This window comes from Lynx rufus, unplaced genomic scaffold (genome assembly GCF_022079265.1).
Source record: "Lynx rufus isolate CCGP_SWC_20201006 ecotype Redwood Valley unplaced genomic scaffold, mLynRuf1.p SCAF_1, whole genome shotgun sequence".
Classification (NCBI taxonomy): domain Eukaryota; kingdom Metazoa; phylum Chordata; class Mammalia; order Carnivora; family Felidae; genus Lynx; species Lynx rufus.
In genome coordinates, this window is record NW_025814823.1 from 191970919 (window position 1) to 191995068 (window position 24150).

Genomic DNA, 24150 nt, shown 5'->3' on the forward strand with positions numbered 1-24150 from the left:
ATATTTACTTTAGTACCCTGGAATCTCATGAGATTAAATTATATATGTAATAAGATATGAATTTTGTGACTTTAGCAAACCTAATTAATTGTGACAAAATATTGAAGTGAAATTGCATAAAGTATGACCCAGAAATTCCATTTGTAGCTATACATCCCCAAACTGGTATTGAAACAAAAATGTATACGGGAATGTTCACAGCAGCACTGTTCCCCGTAGCCAAAAGGTGACATCAACTCAGATGTTCACCAATTGATGAGTGCATAAACAAAATGTGATATATCTATAAAATGGAATATTATTCTTCCATAAAAGGAGTGATACATGCTACAGCGTGAATGAGCCTTGAAAACATAATGCTAAATGAAAGAAGTCAGGGGGAGCCTGGCCAGTTCAGTTGGTTGAGTCTGACTTTGGCTCAAGTCATGATCTCACAGTTTGTGAATTCGAGCCCCGCGTCAGGCTCTGTGCTGACAGCTCAGAGCCTGGAGCCTGCTTCGGATTCTGTATCTTCCTCTCTCTCTCTGCCCCTCCCCTACTTGCTCTCTCTCTCTCTCTCTCTTGCTCTTTCTCTCTCAAAAGTAAATAAACATTAAAAAAATAAAAAAGGAAAAAAGAAAGAAGTCAGACTTAAAAGGTCATATATTGTACAATTCCATTTACTTAAAATGTCCAGAATAGGCAAATTCATGGAGATGTAAAGCAGATAGTGGTTTGGGGGGACTGGAGCAAGTGAGAAATGGGAAGTGATTTCTTCCTGTGGGAGGTAGAAATGTTCTAGAACCTGATAGTGGTGATGGTTGCCCAACGTTGTGGATGAACTAAAAGTCATTGGATTATAGATTTGGAAATGGTTACAATGGTGAATGGCATGTTACGTGAATTTTATATCAACACAAATGTATACGTGTGCATGCATATCACGAGGACGCATGTTACAAAGCACCTGTACACTGAACCACCAGCCTTGTCCAATTGTAACAAATAGTGTTCATGTGGAGAGTAGAGGGGATTAGCGCACAGAAAGAGTAGACACTGTACAGGCAAAAGAATACTGAGAAAAAGAGCTGTTTTTGTTTTTTTTTTTTCCTAGGAGAACCAACTCCCTATTGATACTCTGCCACTCAGCTGTTCTTTGCCACCTAAAACATCAAAAGTAGAAATAAGAAAGCAACCTCCCATCAGGCAGAGAAGCAGATGGTATGGAGAGGGCCTGTCAGGCCAAGAAGAGGCTGTGGTGGGTGCATGGACCATGTGTGGAATCTGAGACGTGCATCCAGAATATCCAGTGTGGTCTGCGAAGCCAATGGCAGATTTGGCCAGACTGTAGATGGAGTTGCTTAGCAGACCCACAGATACCAGATTTTGACCAGAGGGACAGTGGACAGGTGGAGAGGATGGAGGGACAGCTAGTCATGTGAAGAAGCATAAATTTGAGAAGGATACAGGTTATAAACAGGAAATCATGGAGGAAGTCAAGTTAAGGTAGTTAAGGTAGTATTTGCCAAACACAGTGGGTGTCAGATGTCTTTTTTGGGGTTTGGTTGGACCTCTCTCATTACCTCTCAAGGCACTGGCATTTCATGAGTCAGAGCAAAGTACAGATGAGGTGAAGCCAATGATGGTTCACAGAGCTACAAGATAAACACTGATTATAAGAGCTTCCATTTACACGGGGCTGACTATGGGCCAGGCATGAGCTAAGAGCATCACAAATATTATCTCACTTAATACTCACAATTACCCCTCGAGGCAGGCATTACCCCCATTCAATGAGCACTTGGGGAAACTGAGACTCAGAGAGGTTAGGGAATTCTCTCAAAGTCTCACACGTGGCCAAGCTGGCGTTCGCAAGCTGATTGTCTGCCAGTCGTGCCTACTCTTCTGGTCACAGAGCTACCTTCTGGAGTAGCCCCACTCACAGAAACTGTTCGGGGTAAGGCCGGTAGGCCCTGGACCCATGCTAATCCGACTCAAGAAATTTGCAAAGGGATTTAGAAAGACCCAGCAGCTCATAGTGAAGACAACACAAAAACCGGGATGTTAGTACCTGTGAAGCAGGACAGAGATACCAAAAATAGACTTAACAGGCTTCATTGCAGTCATCCATTTACGGAACTATCACCCCTACTCAACTGAGAGCCCCTAGAAAGCAGGGACCCTGAGTTTTGCACCACGGCGATCAGCACAGTATCTAGTATAGAGTAAGTCTTTAACAAACTTTTTTTTTTTAATAAAAAAAATATACCAGACTGCTGGTATAGTGACTGACAGGAATAATAAGTGTTGCTACCTTTTATTGAGTATTTAACTTATGCTTACATATGTACACTTTATGAACCTTATGCCTCATTTCCACCTCCCAGCACATGCAAAATGTGCCATTACTCACATTACAGACAAAGAAACTGAGGCGTAAATAACTTTGCCAAATTCAGCCATCTAGAAGAAGTGAGCTGGGTTTCCAACCCTAATTTCTACGACTCTAATCTCAGGTGTTTTAACCTCTTCTCTTTCCTATGATAGACTATCCATCTTTTAGTGAGGAGGGAGTGGATTATTATTGAATGGTGTACATTTTGGCAAAAGAATAATGAAAATGGCACTCTAACATTAGGCTTCAAAAAAAGACTGCAAAATTATACATGTGCTTTGATTACACTGAGTGAAAATTCACATACATACAAATGAACCAGCAGGAAGCCCGGAGAATAAAACAGTTGTATCAGAATGGTGAGACTATGGCTAATTTCCTTCACACTTTGCTTAATTTTGCTACAACCTTATTTTGAGAATAACTAAGACTTGAAAAATACAAGTTCAGTAAAACAAATTACGACGTGCCCACAAACTGATTGCTTTAGGCAGAATCATTGCTTGAGCCCTGGGTTGTAGGGTCCAGGTTAATTACAGGACATCTCCGGTACCATATCTTCCTCAAGATACAGCGGAGCTCTTTGCAACAGGACTTTTGAGTCTTCCTGAATTCTCCAGTTAGGATTACATTTTGAAAATATGATCTACTATTCTCCTCAGTGGGACATTCAAAAATATCACTTGCTGTAAATGTAACTGCAAACCAGTTTCTTCTTTCACGTAATCCATGAAACAGTCTCTATATCCATGTATATGAAGTTTTATTACCCCTGAAAACGTCAACTCAGCCATCAGTCTTTCGTCCTGGGGCCAGTCATCTTTTTAAAAGTCAGGTCAGTATATGGCGCTCCCCTCCTCAAAAACCTTCCAGCACTTCCCATTAAATAGATGGTAGACAGAACTCCGAGGGCTAATCTCTATTCCCTCTTACCATCCTCTGTAGACTACATGCTCTACTCACAATTTGTCATTTACGTTCACAATTTTATGCTTCTCTTATAATAGAGACTTGGTCTCAAATGCATTCCCTCACTTGTTACGTTTTTACTTCAAGTTTCTTCAAGACTCAACATAACTTCCTCTGTTAAACCTTTAATAATACCCCACCCCCCACCCCCTGGTACAAATGACTCTCAATTTTACAATCGCGATGCATAATATTTGCATCGCTAATATCTTACTACATCCTGTCATTTATTATATGAGAGTCATAGATAACATTTATCAAACACATTAGGCATTCTACATGTATTAGCTCATTTATTTTGTAATTTTTTTATGTTTATTTATTTTTGAGGGCCTGTGTGCACACAAGCGGGAGAAGAGCAGAGAGAGAAAGAGAATCTGAGGCAGGTTCTGCATCGTCAGCGCAAAGTCCTACGTGGGGTTCGAACCCACGAGCCCTGAGATCATGACCTGATCTGAAGTTGGATGCTCAACCAACTGAGCCACCCAGGCGCCCCTGTATTAGGTCATTTAAAACAACAACTCCAGGAGCTGAGTACTATTAGCTCCATATTAGAGAAAGGGAATCAAGGGTTTAGGATGATGAAGTGCCTCACCCAAGGGCATAATGAATCAGCATCAGAGACGAGCTTCGAACTCAGGTGGGCCTGAGCTAGAAACCTGTGTTCTTAACCATTACATTAAAGGAAAACCTTCTTTCTCCAAATTTCCAGTCATCTGCCTGAGAAATTAATTGGAGGCAAGTGGTTTGGATGGTAGAAACATATGCATTTGATGTATATGTCAAGTGCTTAGTTCCAGCGCCATGCTGAGCCTGAGGCAAAAGGAAAAATCAGTAATACTGATCCCGTCTTTATTTAAAATTGTTTTTTTTTTTCCTATCATGGATTTGCTTGCACTTTCTTTGATTTAAAATTATTTAAAACATGACATATTATTTATCTTGAATACTGAGTTTGGGGCATTGTCCTTGTAAATTATACACCCAAGATGAGTGCTTAACTTGTCTCACCCTAGTCCTTGCCCTACTTAGCACAGTGTCTGAAACAGAGGGCACTCAGAAAAGAGCTTGGATGTTTAATTTACATGTCAGTCTTTCCCACAAGACCTCAAACTCCTGGAAGATAGTGACTCTTAAGTGATTCCTTTTTGGACTCTCACTAACTCCCACACTGTATCTTTTCAGTTAGATCCTCAAAAAAAAAAAATATTTTGAATGAAACACATTACGTCTCCTACTTTCGGCTGTGGCAGAGTCCTATTTCACAATGCTCACGAGAAGGTAACTTTTATAGTGAAAAACTTGAAATCTGACCATAGTTTTAATTGTCTATCAGTTGTCAAATCAAATGATCCATGACAAACAAAACAAAACAAAACAAAGCAAAAACAAAGTAAGTATTAAAGGTCAACTTTGACTCCTAAAAATCCTTCCCCAAAGTTTTCCCCCACTGAAAGTCTTAAAGAACTATTTTTAGTTTCTCTCAAGGATACCTTACAACACTGTAATCCTGCAAACACAACAACAGGACTCCTGCTGTTAATGAGTCATGATACTTTGTATGACTGGAAAATAGAGGCCAAGGAGTTGTTTCAAGGTTTTGAAAGGTAATGAGTTCTCTCTAATTCGTTTTCTTCTACAGCTTTGTGTTGGGAAAGCCATCGACCAACTGAAGATACTCTGCAGTGTGAAGCAGTTGTTAAATCGAAAATCGAATAGCCTTGGTTTGCATTCTAGATCTGTCACTAACTCTGTGACATTAACAAGCAATAGAACCTCCTCAGATCACATCTGAATCATGGAGATAATAGCAGTACCACCTGTTAAGGGACTGTTACGGGTTTTAAGTGAGAAAATGCTACATCTAGCACACGGTAATTGCTCAGGAAATAGTAACACATTTTTCACGTAATACATTTATATTGAGAAGTACCATACACTAGGTGTGGGGTTAGGCGTTAGGAATGCAGGTCAGAACAGGCACCCGAGCACACGCAGTGGTTGTTCAAGCAAGCTGTCTTCACTGAGCATCTACTGTGTGAAGTCATTCTACTAGACACTGTAGGGGAACAGAGTCAGTGTCTACCCTGGGCGCTGTAGGAGAACAGAGAGGAGAAAGAACAAAATCTCAGCCTTCAAAACAGGAGTCTGGAAATGGGATTCATTTGCAACAACAAAAAAAAAAAAAGGGAAAGGCTACTAGTAATTAAAGCAGAGAAAATGATAAACAAACGTGAGTTTGTTAAAGACGCACCAAACTATATAGTGTTATGGCTAATTCAGTGTAAGAAGGCCTGGAGGGAAATTTTTGCATCTTAGCTCAACTACGTGAAACAAACAGTTTACTCCAGCAAGACGTAGACAGAATTGCATACAGCTGAGGGAAGATGTAGATTCTGGCCACCACGTGTACTGGTAATGATGGCTTGGTGAACTTATTTCACCTTTCACTTCTAAAACAGGCTTGTTCAGGCGATTAGGGGAAATAACCTTTGGGCACTGGTCACTTGAGGTCTTGGGAAACAGATGCATGACCGAATGAGAAGCACAAGAGAGTTACTGAAAGAAATTCTGGTGGCGGTGCTATGGGCTGAACTAGAGTCCTCCCAAATTCATCTGTTGAACTCTGAATCCCAGGAGTTCAGAATGTGACTGAATTTGGAGATAGGCTCTCTGAAGAGCTGATTAAGGTCATTAGCGTGGGCCCTAATCCAAGGTGGCTGCTGTCCTGAGAGGAAGAGGAGGAGATTAGGACCCAGACACGCACACCGAAGGAAGACCACGTGAGGACACAGTGACAAGGCTGCTATCTACAAGCCAAGGAGAGACACTTGAGAAGAAACCAATCCCGTCAACGCCTTGATCTCAGACTTCTCGCCTCCAAGCTGGTGGAAGAACAAACTTGTGTTGTATAAGCCACTCCGTCTGTGATACTTTGCAAACGAATACAAAAGGATAAAGCAGAAAGAGAACATGAGTGGTCAATGAGAGCCCTCAGGCCACAGTGCAAGCCTGACATCCATAAATGGGAAGACAGAAGAAAGGCTGCTTGGGTAGAAAGAGCCTTGTCCTGCAGTGCAGTTCCGAGAAAGTCTCAGGCAGGCCCATGGAGAGCTGGGAGCATAGACTGCCTGTTAGAGAAGTGCCCCATTGGGCAGGAATGGCCTGGCTCTACCGCTGTGTGCAGATCCTACAAGGTATGTGGCTGGAAGCTGTCAGTTTATTGTACTCCAAACAGAAGGTTCTCCCGTGAAGGGGGATGTGGGGGGGGGGTATGCCTCCATAGTGGCCACAGTGAACGGATTTTGAAAATGTTAAAGAAACGTATTATGATGATGGTTACCATTCCCCTTGATGCTGTTTCTGCTGCTACTATTACTAAATTTGTTCTTTTACTCAGTGAAGGACAAGGAGTTGGAGACTCCAGCAGACTCCAGAACCTCAATCCCCACAAAGGTACTAGAACCTAGCCCTCTACTATATAAAGATATAATGCGGGGTGTCTTCTCTGTATCTTAACTGGTCTTACCACCTTGCCCAATAGTTCCCCATTAGTAATTTATCAGTGTGGGGGCACCTGGGTGGCTCAGTCAGTTAAGGGTCCAACTTCGGTTCAGGTCACATTCTCATGGTTTGTGGGTTCGAGCCCTGCGTCGGGCTCTGTGCTGAGAACTCAGAGCCTACAGTCTGCTTCGGATTCTGTGTCTCCTTCTCTCTCTGCCCCTCCCCTGCTCATGCTCTGCCTCTCTCCAAAATAAATAGACATTAAAAAAACTTAAGAAGAATTTATAGGTGTGGTTTAAGATGTGTATATCTAGTAATCTCTAATTAATCCAGATTCATCAACACCAAACCTGTGTTCTTAATCTTGTACTAAACTGGAAATAAATTCCTATATAAGTGTATATACTTATTATTCTTATAATGTTTAGTACAGGTGATGGTCAGTGAAAGTCAGCAAAGTTTTTGTGGTTGGTAACAGGCATACAGAAGATAAAATGAGGAAAAACATTAGGATGCATACATTTTGATAAGAACAGATACTACACTTGATCTTAGCCAAAAGGCTGAGAAGCGATGGGATGCATACATTTTGAAAAGCTAAGTAGTGTAGTAAAACCCAGGTCTGAAATTTTAATTCCTCCTACAAGCTTAAATTAGGTCCCTGGTCAGCTGCCTTCCGTTGAGGCCCTTCAGTCTCAGAGAACTTATTATTCTTTTAGCAATGTCATGTTTCTTAACTAAAAAGGTAGTCTGGTTAGTCTAGTTAATAGAAAGTTTAAATACAACCTGTATAAAAACAACTAATTTTTCAACTATTTTAAATTAAACAAAATACACTCCCCATAGAACTTTACAATATACAATTTCTTTTTGTCCTGTGATTCAGTAGCCCCTTAGGAAGATTTTATTGCTCCCAAAGTTACCACTAAGAGAAAAACTACAAAGAGAAAGTCAGAAGAAATTAACATTCATTGGGAATCAACTTTGTACAAGAAACCAGGTAGGGTACTTCCCACATATTAGCTCATTGGAATCTCAGAGCATCACAATAAAACAGGCATCTTCATTTTCTGCATAATGAAAATGAATCTCAGAGAGGTGAATGACAGACTCAGAACTCTATAGCTAGAGAGGCATAGAACCAAGAGATTTGAACCAAGTTGAATCTGATTTTTATTGTTTACAAAATGTGTTTGGCTTACAGTAATACAGACAGTAGATTTTATTTTTTTATTTTTATTTTTTTAAATATGAAATTTACTGTCAAATTGATTTCCATACAACACTCAGTGCTCATCCCAACAGGTGCCCTCCTCAATGCCCATCACCCACTTTCCCCTCCCTCCCACCCCCCATCAACTCTCAGTTTATTCTCAGTTTTTAAGGGTCTCGTATGGTTTGGCTCCCTCCCTCTCTAACTATTTTTTTTCCTTCCCCTCCCCCATGGTCTTCTGGTAAGTTTCTCAGGATCCACGTAAGAGTGAAAACATAGGGTATCTGTCTTTTTCTGTATGACTTATTTCACAGTAGCCTTTAAAAAAAGGTTTTTTGTTTGTTTGTTTGTTTGTTTGTTTTAAAGAGTAGTGGTTTACTCTCATAGAAAAAAAACAAAAGTCCAGAGGTAAGCTACATGGTACTATTACAGCAGTTCCAGGAAGTTGTCATGGACCCAGAATCTTTCTACCTTTCTGTTTAGCTATCCATGGCGCTGCCTTCATCTTCGAGGACACAGACGGATGCAAGACTTCCAGCTCTCACCTCCAAATCCCAGAGAGAAAAGAAAAGAAGGTGGCCAAGATATAAAAGGATAAACCTCCCAGATAAGTCAGTTCCTTTTAAGATATCTTCTTAGAAGCTCCACTTTCAAACTTTCACTTGCTTTGTCTACCTCCAGCTACAAAGGGGGCTGGGCACTTTGCTTCCAGAATCTAACAGGAGGAAGAAAGGGAGAATGGATATTGTGTAGTCTGCCCTAGATGCAAAGCCCATGCCAAGCCAAAGCCCATTTGCCAAGCTGCTAAAGGATGAAGAAGTAGGATGGGTGAAAATATGGTTTTCAACTAATGGGCATGGACCCTCCCCAGTTAAGAACTGTATTTTTAGTGAATGTTTGTTGCTTATAGAAAGAAATCATAATCTTTAGGTATTTTAGTGCAGAGACAAGATAACTGATCAGATACGTTGAGCTGAAATTTGAATGACTGTAAGTAAAAAAAAAAAAAAAAAAGGGTAACCTAAAGGTTAAATTCCTTGAACAATCTCCAAATCATTTAATTGACTTGGTGGCCAAAGAGGTTTTAAGAATATGTCTGAAAAAAATCATTGAGACTAGAATTGTTTCACCTTACAAATTACCATATTTAAATAATCTTACTTGTGGTGATCTAAAGTTTCTCATTAGGAAGTGGGGAGTGAGTTTTTTTCATTAGCTTTAAAATCAGATAAACCAGGTTAGTTGTGTGTGTGTGTGTGTGTGTGTGTGTGTGTGTGTGACATGCATTTGGTACTAAATGGAATTAGCAAAATTTATAAAATCATATCAGAGAGTTTTACAAATATCATAATTTTATGCGTCCACATGTTCTAAATGCAAAGACATGTTCTCATCAGGATCATAGAAGCAATGAATGTAAGAGCTGGGGGCTGCTTAGAGATTATCTTGATTACTTACCCTATTTGAGTATTAGGTTTCTACTGTTTATAGATCTCCTTTTCTAGTACACTTCTGTCATATGTGTGGCCACCTAGCGTCATTTAAAGCCTTCCTTTGCTTGTGGGCTTTCCCACATTCTGAATCTTTCCTTTATAAGGTAGAAGCCAGAACCACTTTTTCCAGACTCTCTAGCAACTAGGACACAGGTATTTCATCTAAGCTTCTTCAATCAGTCACGCTCTCTTGGTACTCTGTTCAGAAGGGAGCAATGTGTAGGGATAGGCATGTGGAATCTACTTTCTGGTGAGCCTGAAGAATAAATGAGGGCTGAAGGCAGAGACAGTGGTTCATGGGTTGCATCATACACATCATCTGTGATACTAGATTTAGTATCTGTTTCTAGCCACTGTGGCAGCACAGGAGTCTCTACTAGGAGGCACAGTGATTCAGGCATTTTTCTCAGATGTATCATCTCCAAGCATGGGTCTCTGCCCTCCATAAAGACTCTGTCTTTTAGCAAATCCTTTTCCACCAAAATTAGTTAGCATGGGAGTTCTGTTATTTTCAAATCAATATCATGAAGAATATACTTTATTTTATAGATGGAAAGCTGAGACTTGGAGAGATTATGGTTTATAACATCTAGTAATTTGATACATAACAGGATAAAATAGGCACAGATTAAAGAATCATAATCAACATGATAGCCAACACATATCAGCAGGAGTTGGGAGAATATACTGTGGAGATGAAACCTGGGGTTGCTTATTAGGGGGGACAGATCATTAAATTGGACAAAGACGAGTTTCTGTCATAGAAATCCCTTCCCAAGATGTAGGATTGAATGTGTTGGCAAAAACCCAAGGAGACAATGATAACACAGAGTTAGGATGGCTCTTGGCAATATGGAGAAAGCAGCAGTGGCCTAAACTCAGTGAACTAGATATGCCAAAACTATTATGGCAGATGATCAAAGGAGAGACAAAAAGGCTAAAAAAGTGTGTGCATGCCTAGAGTATACTTGCTATACAAAGCTAAAAACCAACAGCCAATTATATTCTGTGTGAAGATGTAGAGAATGCAGAGAATGTCATGTTTTACAATGCACTTGGGAATACTGGTGAGCTGGGCACCAGAACCATTGAGAAGCTCAGTGGTGACTGTCCTTTTCTAGACCGGATTTAACAGGAAATTATTTTACAAACTGGATTCCTTTATAGAACTGAGGATGACAGTAAATCCAAGTGGTGGTGCTTGACTATTAGAATCAAGGCACAATTATATTATTGTGATTAGAGTCATAGTGGCAACTAAGAAGGTCTGACTTGCAGAGAGCTACAGAAACAGTTAAAAGAATACCGCATCCCTAGGAACAAGATAGGTGGGCAGCCAACAATGGCAGTGCTTAAACCATAGGTCAGCAAACTAAGGCCAAATCCAGCCTACCACCTGTTTTGATACAGTTTATGAGCCAAGAAAGTTTTTCACACCTTTTAATGGCTAAAAAAGTACAAAGAGTAGTTCATGATAGGTGAAAATTATATGATTCAAATTTGGTATCCATAAACAAAGTTTTATTGGAACACAGCCATGTTGATTCATTCACATGTTATCTGTGGCCACTTTTGTGCTACAATGAAAGAACTTACTAGTTATTATAGTCACCTTATTGCCCTCAAAGCCTAAAATGTTTGCTATCTAGACCTTTGCAGAATAAGTTTGCCAACTTCTGGCTTATACTATACAATCAAAAGAATATCAAAAAGACTTTGGCCCACTGTCCCAATAAAAACTAAACGGTTCCTTTCCTAGTTTCCAGATCAAAACCAGTTTTGAGAAAGGAATTCATTGGTGGACAGTGCCAGGTCTCCAGAGGGAAGGGCAGAACACTTCAGCAAGAGTATACAGTCCTTCCCCCCCCCCAATCTACTGTTATTTAATCCAGTAAACCAAGAAAAGAGGAAGACCCATATATTTCAAGAATTGTTGGACACAGGATCTGAGTTGGCACTGATACCTGAAGTGTCATTATGTCCCCCTTTTTAAATGGGGGAATATTGGGAGGACCAGGTAATAAATGAAATATTGGCCCAGATTTGGTTACCAATAAGTCTAATTTGTGCATGGACCCAACCAGTGGACATTTCTTAAGTCTCTGACTGTATAACTGGCATAGACATTCTTGGTAGCTGGGAGAGCCCCCTTATTGGTTCCTTGTCCTCTCACAGTGAGAAAAGCCAAGTGAAAACTTCTGAAACTGGCTAAGACAGTAAGTCAAAACTTGTATTAAGGGAGTGGGGGAGTCCCATGGCAAAGATTAATGCCAAATTCAAAAAATCTAAAATATACAGAAATGGTACACCAATTATTTTTCCCATTTAATTCATAAGTTCAAGTTCAGCCCCTATAAAAAGCATGTGGGTCCTAGAGAATGAGAGTGGACTACCAGAGACTCAAACAACCATCAGTCCCATTGCAGCTACTGTGCCCAAAGTTGAAACCTTGATAGAAGAGATTAAGACAGCTCCGGGTACATGTTATGTAGCCAGTGGTCTTGTGAGCGCATACTTTTCCATCCCTGTCAGGAAGGAAGATCAGGAGAAGTTCACATTTGGGTAAGATGAAACAGTATAAATTTATAGTCTTGCCTCAGAGTTACATTAACCCTTCTGCCCACTATTAGATCTAAGCTCTTTTGACATTCTGCAGAAAATTACACTGGTTCATTATATGGATAACATCATATTAAGTGGTCCAGATAAGCAAGAAGTAAGTATGTATATTTAGGGACTTGATAGGATACATACCAGATAGAGGGTGGAAAACTAAACCCTACAAATATATGGTATCCCACCATATCAGTGAAGGTTTTAGGGATCCAGTGGAGTGGGACTTTCCAGGATCCCCCTCCAAAGTAGGGAAAAACTTTTTTTTTTCATCTTGCACCTTCTACTCCTAAAGAAGGAGCACAGGTTCTGGAGGCAATAGATTCTAAACCTGGTATATTAGTTGGGATCTACTCAGAAAATTTTAATATAAGGAATTAGCTATTGACTGGGTTTTGGCTACTAACAGCTAACAAGAACTTGGAATAATACAAGAATCACAAACCACAAATGAGCAGTCACTACTCAGAACTGAGGCAGGTACCTAAGGTCTTGGAAAAGGACCACCCAAGGTTGCGATTCTGACCTCACTGGAGAAAGTATATCTATAACCTACTGGACGGCAGAGAAATTCATCTCTAAGATGTTGCAGTCCCAGACTGAATAAAGAGAAACTGCCTCCAGGACTACCAAGAAAGCTTGCTGGGAAGCTGCCAATAGGGGACACTACTGAATTCACTGGGAAGTCAGCTGAAGCCTGTAGAATTCACCAGAAGTTTCCTGTAAGATTTGTCTGAAACTCACTGGGAGTGAGCTCTACCCGGGGTCTGAGGTACTAGCTCAGCCACCTAGAAACTAGTAACAAGGAACATACACCAGAACCAAAATAATAATAATAATAATAATAATAATAATAAGCCTGGTTTTCCTGCAGTGACACTCCGGGGGTTCTACTGGCAAAGTTTAACATCAAGCTCACTGGCAAAGGAGAAATGTTTGCAACATGCAACCCTAGTATTACAAACAGGGCAATGATGAGTAGATTTGGAGCTGACAGGCAATAAATTGGTATCAGTCCACCCCTTTGAATATTCAGCTTCTCTATGCATCACCCTATAGACATTTGAACTTCTGTACAATGAACCAAATATGTTCTAACTTACAGGATATAGCTATCCTTTTTACAAGTGAAGAAGTTCTCACTCTTTTCTCAAGAGAAAGAGACACAACATCCCACAACTTTTGTATCTGTGTCAGACTATATTAATTACTCCTCAAATCTGAAGTCCTGATGAATATTCTGCTAATCAGAAATTTACCCCAAAAACTTACATAAACAATAGTAATGGGGAAATAAAGCAAGAAAAAAAAACTGGTTAGCATATACAAATACAATAAGCAAAGAGAAAATAGTCCTTGTTTCTGTAAGTGGTCACAGAGGCTGGAATTGATATCTGTGACTTCCTTCTTCCGCTGTTCATTCCATATTTTCCTGGTCCTCAGCCAGAACCTAAGCTGGTCAGTTTTCACCTGGTGGAGTGAACAAACCTTTATTTCTAAGGGTTCAAATCCTAAGTGGGCAAGGACTTTGAAGATATTTGTGTCTCATGTGAGTGCTCCCCAAAGTTACGTCCACTGCAGAGAAGTCTCTTAATAACTCCCCGAAAGGGCAGAGATATGGATTTGGGGAAAGGAGACAATGCAACAGATGTCATTACTGCCAGAGCAAGAGATATCTTGTCATGACTTACTCATGCCTTCTGCCCCTATCTGAGCTCTATCTCTCGTTTGCCATTCTACTCGATAGATTGTACACACACTCAACCTTATGGTGGGGTGTGTGAGACACACCCAATTGATGACAAGAAGCGTAGGTCACATGGTCATCTAATGTACCATCATTAGGAATGTAGTAGTCTCCCCAGAGGAACCGGCAATAAAGAAGCCATTTCTCAAAATGATAATAGTTATCAGCAAAAGAGGGCATGGATTTGTTCCAACAACATAGATATGTATGCTGTGATCTATTGGTGCTTGTCAGAGACTCCATACAGCATTCCTAGTGGCCACAGATAATTCAGGTATAATTCAATCTGTAGGATCATAAGGTCCAAGTGATAGAGCAGCTCATAATGCAGCCTGGAAATGCTGCAGAGGCTTTTATTTTTTCTCTGTTCCCCAGTTGAAATTGGCAACCGTACAAGGTGACTTCATAGATAGGTTGAAGTAGCACACTCAAATGTGGTATATATTGACTCCTAAGTCCAAAAATGTCTACCCAACATTGTGTCTCCTTTTTCATAATGTGTGACACAAGATTGAACAACCTGTATTTTACCTTGGAGGATATAGCTTGGCATATCTCAAGTAAGCGAACCCCCCCAAACCTTCACGGAAGTGGTGGGACCCTGAAATTGTATGCGCTTTATTTCCCATCATCTCATTCATATTTTTTTCCAACGTATCAAATGACTCGCTACTTCTTATTTATCAGATTAAAACAACATAATATAACCAGTGTAGTAGACCAGTGTGGTATTTGGTAGATGGTCAAGATGATCAAGATCATTGCAGACTATTTTATGCCAGAGAGCAGAATTGATGTAACGCTGAGGCAAGATGTAAAGATATATTGTTGGCTCTGCAGAGAGAAATAAACTGCTTCTGGTGGTCCCTGAACATTGGCATGGTGAAAACATCATAACCCAGGTGAATAGTTACATACCAAATGCAAGGACCATGTCACTTTGCCCTAGTAAAATCACTATATCCGAGGTGGCAGTTGCAATTGGAATCAAAACCTGATTAACTTATGATAGTCCATAGTCTTCAAGACCCACTCAACTTCTGTATAGGTCAACCAGATGGGTTGAATGAAGATGTGATATGTATCACATGCCCATATCTCTCAGATCTTTGGTGGTGTCATCAATCTCTGCAATTCCGTCAGGAATAGAGTATTGCTTCTGGTTAACTATCTTGGTAGTGAGAAGTTCCAGGGGCTTCCAGTTGGCCATTCCTACCATAATAATTCTGTTTCAGAGAAGCATGTGGATATTCCACCTATTTACTGGTATGTCTCTTCAAATTCTATATTAAGGAGGGGTACCTGGGTGGCTTAGTCGGCTCAGCATCCAACTCTTGATCTGAGCTCAGATCTTGGCTCAGATCTTGACTTTAGATCCGTGAGTTCAAGCCCCACATTGGGCCCTGCACTGGGCATGAAGCCTACTTAAAAAATATAAAGAGATACATTAAGGAACTGGAGCAAATAACCATGGAATAGGTCTAGTGGTGGGAGGTGGTAAACCAGTCATAGTATGATTAAGACTTGAACTAAGAGTCTATCTATAACTTGATTGCCATAAGGCTCTTACTCTGTGTCCCAGAAATTAGCATCAATTCAAAGCCATTGTCTAGTAATCTCTGAAAGATCTGTTCATTTTCCCCAAATGCTTAGTCATTCTAGTATGGCTACAGATTTCTTGCAGAAGGTTTGGAGGAAGATTTATGGTATGTACTTGTGGCGATGTTACAAGGTCTTTCCTCAAAGGGACCTAGACTCCCCTTCAATCAAGGTACCTAAGCGTCTGTGAATTGGTTTAGGCCTGGAAATGAGGCTGTAACTAACTACTGTGGTGATGCAAGTCAGATTTTCTGCTATCAGAGCTAGAGGTTTCTTTAGTTATATAGATAAAGCAATATACTAGCAACTTGTCCATAAATTTTGTTACTGGGACAACACAATCAGTTAAGCACTTCCAAAGGGCTTCATAGGCCAAGGCATTCTAATTACCAGTATGTCCCTGCTGCTCTTTATGGTTGCAAAGTGTGGCCACCTTGTATTTAGAAGTACTGCCACTTGGCCTCTGCTGCTCTGTAATATTATCATACTTATTGAAATCAAGGAACAGCTTGGATGTCACACATGCTAGCTAAGAACCAGAGGGGCAAGAAGCAAGGAAAAGACACCAGAACTAGACAAAAAAGAAAAGACAAACAAAAACACTTTCCAGCACCCTCTACTGGCAAAGCTTTATTACATGCAAGCTGACAAAAGGAAAACATTTACAAAATACAGCTCTAGTATCACAAGAAGGGTGATAAAAAGTAGATTTAGAGCTGTTAGGCAATAAAATGATAGCTTTTACCTTAAGAATGTTGCTTTGAACAATTTATCAACTAAAATGAAAGACGGCTTCCATTGAGTGGGTGCTCAGAGCAGTAAGTTCTCTATAGCAGGTCCATGACATAGTGGAAACAGCCCTGACTTGTAGGTCATATATACTACCAGTCTTTAGGTTTTAAAGAAATTTTTTTTTTATGAACTATTGTGGTTTTTTTTTTTCAACGTTTATTTATTTTTTGGGGGACAGAGAGAGACAGAGCATGAACGGGGGAGGGGCAGAGAGAGAGGGAGACACAGAATCGGAAACAGGCTCCAGGCTCTGAGCCATCAGCCCAGAGCCTGACGCGGGGCTCGAACTCACGGACCGCGAGATGGTGACCTGGCTGAAGTCGGACGCTTAACCGACTGCGCCACCCAGGCGCCCCTAGGTTTTAAAGAAATTTAAGTCAGAAAAGATATATGTATAATGTTGTGACACGCCTCAAAGAAGAATCACATCATCAACACTATAGCATGGTGAAGAAAGGCCATAGCACTGGCAGCAGAAAACTATACACCATTAAAAAAGCTTCTCTTGACAGGCAACTAGATGCTGGTAAAAACAGAGAATCTAATCATGGAACATCAAGTGACTATGGGGACAGAACTGCCCATCATGAACTGGGTTCTTTCAGACCCACCAAGTCATAAGTTTAGAAAGGTCTTGAAACATCATAAGTTTAGAAGGGTCTTGAAACAATCTACTGTAAGTAGAAATTTTTAGCCATTATTTCTTCAAATCATTTTCTGTCCCTTTCTCTTCCTCTTCTCCTTCCAGGTGTCCTTCTGGGCATCCCCTCCCCCAAACCTGGGGAAGAAGACAGGTAACTAGATTCAGGAACCCCAAAGAGTTCCAAATAAGAAGAACCCAAACCCACACGAAGACACATTATAATTAAAATGTCAAATTTAGAGAGAAAGAAAGAATCTTAAAAGCATCAAAGGAAAAGCAACTTTTTATATACAAGGGAACTACTATAAGACCATCAGCATAATTTTCAGCAGAAATCTTGCAGGCCAGGTAGAAATGGAATGATATATTCAAAATGATGAAGGAAAAATGCTTCCAAGTATTCCAGGAATAGTCTACCTGGAAAAGTTAACATTCAGGATTGAAGGAGAAATAAAGAGTTTCTCAGACAAGGAAAAGTTAAAGGAGTTCATCACCACTAAACTGGCCTTTTGAGAAATGCTGAAGGGACTTCTTTAAACTGAAAGTAAAGGGCACATATTAACAACAAGAAAACATATGAAAGAATAAATCTCACTGGAAAGGTAAATATATAGTAAAGGTGGTAGAGTAATCACTTATAAAGCTAGTATGAAAGTTAAAACACTAGTAATAAAAACAACTGTGATTGCAATAATTAGGTAAGGGATACACAAGATAAAAAGACATGGGATGTGAAATCAAAACATAAAGAGTGAGGGAGAGAGTAAAAATGTGGAGCTTTAGAATGTAAACATGTTATCAACTGAAACTTTTACAAATATAAGTTGTTATATGTAAGCCACATAGTAACTAAAGAGTAAAAATTTAATATAAATACGCAAAATTTAAAGAAAAAGTAAGCATATCACTTAAGAAAGTACTCAAATCACACACACACAATAATAATAATAAAAAGAGAAAGAGAAGAGAGGAACCTACAACAAAATTCAGGAAACAATAAAATGGTAATAAATGCATACCTATCAATACTTACATTAAATGTAAAGAAACTAAATTCTCCAAACAAAAGACATAGAGTGGCTGAATGGATGAAAACAAAACAAAACAAAAACATAACCCATTTATGTGTTGTCTGTAAGAGACACATTTTAGATGTAAGGACACACCACTGAAAATGAAGGGATGATAATAAGATATTCAATTCAAAGTGAAAACAGGGGTGCCTGAGTAGCCCAGTCAGGTAAGTTATCAACTCTTGATTTCAGCTCAGGACAGGATCTCACAGTTCATGGAATTAAGCCCTGCATCGAGCCCTGTGCTGAGAGCATGGAGACTACTTGGGATTCTCTCTCTCCCTCTCTCTCTCTCTCTCTCTCTCTCTACCCCTCCCCTGCTTCTTCTCGCTCTCTCCCTCTCTCTCTAAAAATAAATAAACATTTTAAAAACCTAAAAAAAAACCCTGAAAACAAAGAAAGTTGGAGTAGCTATCCATATATCAGACAAAATAGTCTTTAAAACAAAGATCGTAATAAGAGACAAAGAAGAGCATTACATAATGATTAAGGGGTTAATCAGACAAGAGGGTGTAAGCCTCTATTTGTAAATATCTATGCATACAACATAGGGACATCTAAATATATAAAGCTCTTTTTATAAGCAAACCTAATGGGAGAAATAGGTAGCAATATAGTAACAGTACAGGAACTCTAATATCCCACTTATCCACCCATCAATGGATAGATCATCCAGACAGAAAATAAGTAAGGAAACATCAGCCTCAAATGACACATTAGACCAGATGGACTTTAAAAATTCACATCAAACATTCCATCCAAAAGCAATAGATTAACATTTGCCTCAAGTATATATGGAATACTCTCCAGGACAGATCATATGTTAGGCCACAAAACGAATCTTAATATATTTAGCAAAAATGAAACTTAATCAAGCATCATTTCCAACTACAATGATATGAAACAATTATACAAAGAAAACTACAAAATTCACAAATATGTGGAAATTTTACAATATGCTACTGAATAACCAATGAATCAAAGGAAAAATTGAAAAAGAAATAAAGAATATCTTGAGACAAACAAAAATGAAGATATAACACAGAAAAATTTATGGAATGTAGCAAAAACAGTTCTGAGAGGGAAATTCATAGTGACATAGGCCTACCTCAAGAAATGGGAAAAGGCTCAGATAAACAACCTGACCTTACATCTCAGGTACTAGAAAAAGAATAGCAAACAAAGCCCAAAGTTGGTAGAAGAAGGGAATTTACAAAAATTAGAGAAGAAATAAACGAAAGAGAGACTAAAAACACAATAGAAAAGATCAACAAAACTCGGAGCTGTTTGGTTTTTTGTTTTTGTTTTTGTTTTTTTAATAACCAGAATTGAACACATTAGGTAGACTCACCAAGAGAAAAAAAAATAGAGAGATGGCTCAAATAAATAAAATAATATATGAAAGAGATGTTACAACTTGTACCACAGACATACAGAAGATCATAGGAGATGACTATGAACAATTATGTTGCAACAAACTGAACAATCAAGAGGAAATAAATTCCTAAAAACATGCAACCTACCAACACTGAATCATGAAGAAATAGAAATCTAAACAGAGTGATTAGTAATAAGGAGATTGAATCAGTAGTCAAAATCTCCCAACCCAAAAAGTCCAGAACCAGATGTCTTCATTGGTGAATTCTATCACACATTCAAAGAAGATTAATACCAATCCTCAAAGTCTTCCAAAAAACAGAAGAGGGAACTCTCTCCCCAACTCATTTTACAAGGCCAACCTCACCCTGGTATCAAACCAAACAAGGATTCCACAAGAAAATAATATTACAGGCCAATATCCCTGATGAACACAAATGCAAAAATTCTCAGCAAATATTAGCAAACCAAATTCAACAACACATTAAAAAGATCATGTACCATGATCAAGTGGTATTTATTCTAGGGATGCAAGGATGGTTCAATATCCACAAATCAATCAATGTGATATACCATATTAACAAAATGAAGGGTAAAAATCATATGATTATCTCAACAGATGCAGAAAAAAGCATGAAAAATTTCAACATCCATTTAATGTTTAAATAAAAACTCTCAAAAGAGCACATGTAGAGGAAACCTACCTCAATGTAATAAAGGCCATATTTGTTGAGCTCACAGGCAACATCATATTAAATAATGAAAAGCTGAACGCTTTACCTTTAAGATCAGAAATAAGATAAGGATGCCCCTTCTCACCACTTTTATTTAATTTCATATTGGAAATTCCTAGTCAGAGCAATTAAACAAGAAAAAGAAGTAAAAGTCATCCAAAGTTGAAGGAAGTAGAACTGTCACTATTTGCAGATGGCATGATATTATAAAGAGAAAACCATAAAGACTCCATCAAAAAAAACTGTTAGAATTAATAAATAAATTCAGCAAAGTTGAAGAATACACATCAATACACAAAAATCTGTTGCATTTCTATATACTATTAATGAACTATCATAAAGAGAAATTAAGAAAAAAGTCCCATTTATAATTCGCCAAAAGAATAACACCCCTAGGAATAAATTTACCAAGGAAGTGAAAGACCTACATGTTGAAAACTGTAAGACATTAATAAAAAGAAGACAACACAAATAAATGGAAAAATATTCCATTATCATGGATTGGAAGAATTAACATTGTTAAAATATCCATATTACTCCATCTACAGATTCAATGCCATCTCTAAAAAATGCCAATGGCATTCTTCATATATACAGAAAAATCAATATTAAAATTTGTATGGAACCACGAGGGAATCTTGAGAAAGAAAAACAAAGCTGGAGGCATAATTTCAAATTCTGATTTCAAATTCTATAACAAAGCTGTAGTAGTAACCAAAATAGTGTGGTATTGGCATAAAAACACATAGACACATTCATCAATGGAAATGAATAGAGAGCCCAAAATAAACCCATACATATATGGTTAATTAATTTACAACAAAGGAGCCAAAAATATACAATGGGGAAAGGGCAGTCTCTTCACTAACTGGTGTTTGGAAAACTGGAAATCCACATGAGAATGAAATTTGACCACTATCTCACACCATACACAAAAATTAATTCAAAATCGATTAAAGACTTGAATGTAAGACCTGAATCCATAAAACTCCTGAAAGAAAACATAGATAGTAAGCTCCTTGACGGGTCTTGGTGATGATTTCTTGGAATCTGACTCCCAAAGCAAAGGCAAAAATAAACAAGTGAAACTACATCAACAGGCTTCCACAAAGCAAAAGCAACCATCAACAAAATGCCAAGGCAACCTACTAAATGGCAGAAAATAATTGCAAATCATGTATCTGATAAGAGGTTAATATCTAAATTATTTAAGGAACTCATACAACTCAACATCAAAAAACCAAACAATCCAACTAAAAAATGGGCAAAAGATCTGAATAGACATTTTTCTAGAGATGACATACAGATGGCCAATGCTAATGAAAACCACAATGAGATATTACTTCACATCTGTTAAAATGGCTGTTACCAAAAAGACAAGAAATAACAAGTGTGGGCAAGGATGTGGAGAAAAAGGAACACTTGTGCACTATTGACCGTAACGTAAACTAGTGTGGCCACTATGGAAAAGTGTATAGCGTTCCTTAAAAAGTTAAAAATAAAACTACCATACAATCTAGCAGTTCCACTTCTGGGTGTTTATCCAAAGAAAATGAAAACACCATCTCAAAAAGCTATATGCAATACCATATTCATTCATAATTCATTGCAGCATTATTTATAATAGCCAAGATACAGAAGCAACCTAAATGTCCATTGATGGATAAACGGCTAAAGAAATTGTGCCATATTACCATATGTACCATTGTACCATATATACATATATATATATATATATATATATGGTATATATATATATATGGTATATATATATATAATTATATATATATATAATTATATATATGGTATATACATAATTTTATATATATATATAATTGGGCCATATATACACACATATATAAAAAATATATATAGTATATAAAATATTATTCAGCTATAGAAAAAGAATGAAATCTTGCCATTTGAAAAAATGTGGATGGATTTCCAGGTGGTGGGAGGTGAGAGAAATGAACGAAAGGGTTATTAAATATTAAAGAAAAAATTCAACAGAATAAAGGGCAAGGAGATGAATAGAAAAAAAGAAAAATAAATGGCCATTTATGTTCAACTCTACTAGAACTTAGGGAAATACAACACATAATAATATTGAGAATGCACATAAAATATTTATTGCAATTCTTTTTTAGGTATATACATATTAGAGAGATTTTTGCAGATGTAAACAAGTAGATATAGACATAGAATCTCAGCAAAATTTTAGTTGTAAAAATTGGAAAAACCCCAATTCCCATCAATAGGGAAATATATAAGTAAACTGTAACATATTTTCAATAAATAAATAAAGATAGAAGCAGTAGTTGCGGTATCAAACACGTCTATGCCATAGGCATAAGTACAAGTACTATGCCGGAAGGCATAAGTAAGAAGTACAAGCTGATAACCCAGATTCCCACAATGTCCACATGTGTTATACCAGTGCTTCTCCCTCTACTCACATGTATAGCCATGTTGCAGGGTGTCCCTTATTACTAGTGAGCAGAGGAGAAAAAGGCCGAGCTTGGTTCATGGACCAAATAGCTCAAATTGTGTTTGTATGTGAACACAAACCAAAAATGAACTGCTATGTTACTGCCTTACTCGAGAATGTCCCAGAAAGGCAATGGGAAGTGGAAGTTGGAAGTGGAAGTGGAAGTGGAAGAGTTTTAGGTGATGCTAATAGTCATCCACTTTGTATGAGAAGAAAGTGGCTTGGAAAGAGAGAGTTTTCAAACATAAGGAAAAAGGAGGTCTGAGGAAGAAATATGTAGATGAACTACCAGAGTGGGAACAGATAGTAAATATCTTTCATTTAAATGTTAATAACTACAAGACATATGAACAGTGGAAGAGATACTAGTAAGCAGATAGACCAGATGTCTTAGCAAGATGACATCATCCAACCTCTGTCACTCACCACTGCAGTACTGGTACAATGTTACCACAAATGGAATAGCTATGGTGGTTGGGATGGAGGTTAGGCATTAGCCAATAGTAAGGGCAGCCACTCAAGAAGGCAGATACATCTACTGCCAATGCCAAATATATAACTTCCCAGCAGATGACACCATACTGAACCCCCGAACTAGCTCCCATTCAAGGAGATTAGCCAATATAAGTTGATTATATTGGATTCCTTCCACCCTGGAAGGGGTGGCAATTCATCTTGATGCAAATTGGAAAATTCTCTCAATACAGATTTGCCCTTCCTTCCCATACGGTCTCAATCAGCACCACTATATGAGGACTCAGAATGTTTGATCCAATGGCAGGGGATTCCACGAACACTGCCTCAGACTGAGGGAGAAAGGCAATGGGCATATAACCATGATCCTGTCACATACCTCACTCTTCGAGGTTGATGGTCTGATAGAATGATCAAATCACCTTTTGAAGTCATGCCTAGACACCAGCTTGGAGATGATACACTGAATATGGGAAATACAGCCTAACTTAATTCTTATATGGTGCTATGTCCACAACAGGTAGAATACATAGGTCCCAGAACTAAGAATTGGAATTGGAGTGGTTTTGTTAACTATCATTCCTAGAGACCAACTTGGGGAATCTGTGCATCCCATTTTCAAAAGTCTATGCTTCTCAGACCTAAGGGTTCTAGTTCTATGAGTGTAGCATGTCCATAAGAAGACACTGCAAATGTTCAAGTAGACTTCAAATTATGATTGCCACCCATTCTCTTTAGGCTTCTTTTTATTTAAGATTTTATTTTTAAGTAATCTCTACACTCAATTTGGGGCTCAAACTCACAATCCCGAGATGAAAAGTCGTATAATCCACCAACTGAGCCAGCCAGGGGCCCCTTATCTCTGTAGGCTTCTAACACCACCAAACCAGCAGGCAAAAAAGTGTCACCACTCTGCTAATGGTCATTGGGAGTAGGTATATTGGGCACCCGGGTGATCTCCAAGAGCATCTCTTGGTACTCCCTTGCCAATTTTGAAGGTAAACAGACAAGCAGAGCTGCCACAACCTGAAAATGGTGAGTAGAGGCTTAGACTAAT

General features: G+C 38.6%; 1 pseudogene; it reads right to left on the reverse strand.

The window, feature by feature from the left end:
• Nucleotides 1-7310: 7310 nt before the first annotated feature.
• LOC124523747 (uncharacterized) lies at nt 7311-7422 on the reverse strand (annotated as a pseudogene).
• Between the last annotated feature and the right edge of the window lie 16728 nt (nt 7423-24150).